The 4,284-nt window shown below is 48.1% G+C and overlaps 1 pseudogene; it reads left to right on the top strand.

Moving 5' to 3' along the window:
- Positions 1–119, top strand: LOC112469195 (annotated as a pseudogene).
- Positions 120–4,284: the final 4,165 nt, after the last annotated feature.

Here is a 4,284-nt window from a genome sequence, read left to right on the forward strand (position 1 = left end):
GTCTATGGCCATGCCACCCTGAACACACCCTATCTCATCTGATCTCAGAAGCTAAGCAGGGTCGGGCCTGGTTAGTACTTGGCTGGGAGACCACCCAGGAAGACCAGGTGCTGCAGGCATTAAAAAAAAAAATTATTTGTGGATGAGATATATCCAGGGTTCTATCAGTCCAAGATCTCCAGACCTACTGTAGCTGTATTCAAAGGCTAATTTAAAACCACGAGTGACATAAAGTTACCAAAAAAAGGTAGGGGAGGGGGGATCTTAGCCAAGTTCTCTGGAAGAAAGCTAGGGTGAGGCATTTTGGGCAGAGCCAGCCTGACACTTGGTGCTCAGGAGCACGGATGTTAATTGCTCTTACTGCACTTAGAAATGCCAAGTGGAAAGAGCAAAGCTCCCCACCCCACAAAACAGCCGCTAAACAATCCTCCTGACAGCAAGCTTCCTTCCCGATGATTACGCTCCTACACAGGCGAGGATCCCCAGAGCCGAAGCCTACGAATAGCTTACACAGGATACCATCTGTCTTTAAAAAAAAAAAAAAAAAAAAACAAGTCGATTATTACATCTTGAGATCAGGGTGGAGATGGGTAGGTGCCTAAGGCTTTCCCCACAGGTGGGTGCTCAGAACCTGAGGGGCACCCTCTAGCGTTGGATTGCCCCTCACCCCCACCCCCTACCATGGACCTAGAAAGACATGTTAAATCCAGAGAGAGAAATAAGATTCTATTTAGCTACCACTCTCCTTCCCACACAACCCCCCAGAGCTGTGCTGGCTTATTCTCTGGCTGACGGAAAACAGAGAAGGATGCCTGGGTTTGCGTCCCAGTGACACATAAACTCTGGTCAAGGTACTTCACCTCTCTCACCCTTGCATCCTCATTTGTAAACGGGGGTAGGTAACAGTAGCACCTGCCTCACAGTGAGGTGGTAAGGGTTCAACGAGCTGATCTAAAGAAAGAACGTAGCAAAATGCCCGGAACATAATACTCGGTACTCACTAGCTATTCGCTTCACTCACATGAACCGCATAGTGTCTGAGGAGCAGAGAATCGGAGCCAGAAACTCTGGCTTTCGGTCCAGGCTCTGCTGCTTCTGCTGCCTTTTGACCTCTCCGGACCCAATTTTCTTCTTCTGTAAAATGACTGCGGTTTGACTAGCCAGTAGGTTCCAAACTGGCCATACGTGAATTAATCCAGAAACATTAGAAATGCAGATTCCCAGGCCCTATCTGGAATTCTCGTTTCCAAACATCGGTGTGGCACTGGACGAGGGGGGGCTCTTGCGGCTCAAAATTTTGTGGTGGGTTTTCACAAATTCATGATCCCATCTGCTCTGTTCAAGTCGACTTCTGATTTTGATTGATAGGTCCCTCGACTATATAGCTCGTCGCCTGGATCAAAAGATTTAGGAGAACTCTGCTTTTGCACCAATATTCCATTCTGAAGTTAGTTCCGACCGTGGTCAAGAGGCCCCACTATCCCTCCCACTCCAGCCCTGAACCTTCCATTGCTCTCCATTTCTCTTTTCCAAAATCTCAGCAAATTCTCATTTTTTTTTTTGACCCAACAGCAGACTTAGAACCTCTTCTGACACTCAGCTCTGGCTCACTGCCTGTGCTCCTCCATCCACGTGCCCTCTACGTTTGCTAAAGAATGGGCATAACCCAGAGCCTGTGGGTAGGCAGGGATTTTGAGCTCAGGCTGAATGCCATGACGCCTGTCATGTTGGACTGGCTTCTGTGAGTTCGCTTGGCCAACCCCCAAACTCTCTCTCTCTCTCAACGTCCCAGGGCAGCTTTCAACCTGTTGTCCAGGTGGAGGATTCTTAAGAATTTGACTTGGCCTCTCTGGTGAAAAAGAAAAACATGCTAGTTTGATCCTAGAGCTTCTGCCCTCACACAGGAAAAGGCGTGTTGCCATAGATCTGGGATTCTAAGAATTCAAACGACCATGAGGCTTCTAGCAAAACAGAGCCTTCTGGATGTGAGCGTGCTCTTTCTGAGACATCTGCTACCCCACTGATCGCCAGGGCCGTCTGGCCGGATCCGGCTGGCATGTGGCCTCTTTCTGTGAAAGAGTGCAAAGACGTTGGCAACTATAACCCAAATGTACGTGAGCCTGGCTGATGGTTTCCACGAGTTCACTTAGAAGTTAATTATTTGGAACTCAGAACATATTTTTCCATAACAGTAATATAATAAATGGTGATCATGTTTCCAGGCTGACACACAAGTCTACTTAACCCTTAATATGCTTAAAATGCTATATATTTAAGAGGGAAAAAGCAGTAAACCAACAATACAGTTGAAACACTAGTGATTAAATTATACTGAAAAATGACATCGGGGCAAGAATTTTTTTCCTTTGAAAAAAAAATTAACAAATATTCAGTTAGCATAAAGCATCGTTCTACATCCTGAGGTGCTGAAGAAAGCCAGCAAGCTTTCTCTCCTCATGGAGTTCGCATTCTGAGTCTCTTTTTCTGTCCCATGAGATTGTAAGCGGCCTGTGGGCCAGAATCGGGTCTGTCTTGTTCTCTAGTGTATACTCCATGCCTACAGAATGTCTAGCATTTGGGATGTGCTCGATATACACTTGATGAGTAAATAAATTGGGGAGACAGACAATAAACAAGTGAGCGAGTAATTATGCCACCCAATTTCAGATGGCGATAAGTCTCATGAAGAAGATGCTATTCTTGACAGGGCAGTCGTGAAAGGCCACCGTGAAGAAACGATACTTGCACGAAGGTCCGAATGAGGAATCGAGTCACAGAAGAAATGGGGGAAGAAAGACTGCTGCTTTTGGTCATCTTGGACCAGGAAATTTGGCCCCATGTCCCCACTGTCAACTGAAATACCAATAAGGGTAACTACGCTTACTACGTTCAAAGAAATAAAATTTGAACTTGAACATTTTCTCGGAGAAATCGAAACTGCGCCAAGATCTTGGGGAAGAGCTTTCCAGGCTCAGAGGGAAACGAGGCAGAGGCCCTGAGGCAGGAGTGAGCTCGGCATGTTTGAGGGACAGAAAGTCCGTGTGGCAGGAGCAGAACGCAGGAGACAGATTGGGAGAGGGTGGCTTCAGAAAGCAAGGCGAAGGCCAGATCTTTTGGATCTTACGAGAATTTGGGTTTTCTTCCAAAATAAATGGGAGTCAAGGAAGCCATTGGATGGCTTAGAGCATCAGAGCGGCAGGACTTAAACTATATTTTTCAAAGGCCAGTCTGACTGTTGTATAGGAAATAGGCTACAGAGAAACAAAAATAGAAGCAAGGAGACGATTAGAGGTTATTGCAAGGCCGAGGGGAGAGGTAATGGAGGCTTAGGCTAGGGCGGTGGCAGTGGATGCGGTGGGAAGTGTACGCAGGGCGTACTTTGCAGAGGGAGCTGGCAGTACTTCCTGTTGGCTTAGACATGGGGTGTAAGGAACAGGTCAGAATATCTCCCCACCCCAATGTACTCTGTGCAGCCCTGTTCTCCCCCGCCTGACGTGGTCTCTATGTCCCTCTCAGCAGACAATTCCTTAACTGGCACTTTCGGCCCCATCCTTTTTTCTGAGTTTTACACCTATAAAGCCAACCGCCTCTTGAAATGTCACCAGACCTTAGGTTGAACATGCCCAAAACTCAGCTCCATATTTTTCTCTCTAAACGATTTTTTCCTCCTCAATTTCCTATCTCAGTTAACGGGTTCGCTTTGCACTCAATCCTGGAAGCCAGAGCCTTTGGATTCATTCTGGACGTCTTACTTCCCACATCCAGTCGGTCCCTGGGGCTGCCAATTCTGCCTCCGTGACGTCTTTCGACGCTGTCTGTCCCTTTCTGTTTTCATGGCTCTGCCCTAGCTCAGGCTTCGTTACCTCTTTCCAGGCTACCAGTGTGGTTCCCCACGTGCTCACCCAGGTGGCGGGCTCTCCCCCTTCCCATCTGCCCTTCTGAAGTGTCCTCTCAAGAGCAAATGTGACCCCTCTGGAGCTGCCAGTGGCTTACAGAAGATTCAAACTCCTTCTGGGGGGTTAAAAGCATCACCCCCCACCCCCGCGCCCGTCACTCTCGATGTTTCTCCAACGTTCTATGCTCTCATCCAGTTGCCCATGGTTTCCTGAACATGCCTTTATACACGCTGTTCTTCTGCCAGGTCTGCCTCTTCTCCGTCTACTACCCATGGACTTGGCGAACTCCCGCCCTCCTTGTAGGAGCGACCGAAGCATCAGCTTTTCTGTGAAGCGCCCCTCTTCTCCCTCCCCTGCCTGCCTCCTCCGGCCATCAAGCTAATCATCT

The sequence above is a fragment of the Pteropus alecto genome, unplaced genomic scaffold, assembly GCF_000325575.1.
Source record: "Pteropus alecto unplaced genomic scaffold, ASM32557v1 scaffold106, whole genome shotgun sequence".
Lineage (NCBI taxonomy): Eukaryota > Metazoa > Chordata > Mammalia > Chiroptera > Pteropodidae > Pteropus > Pteropus alecto.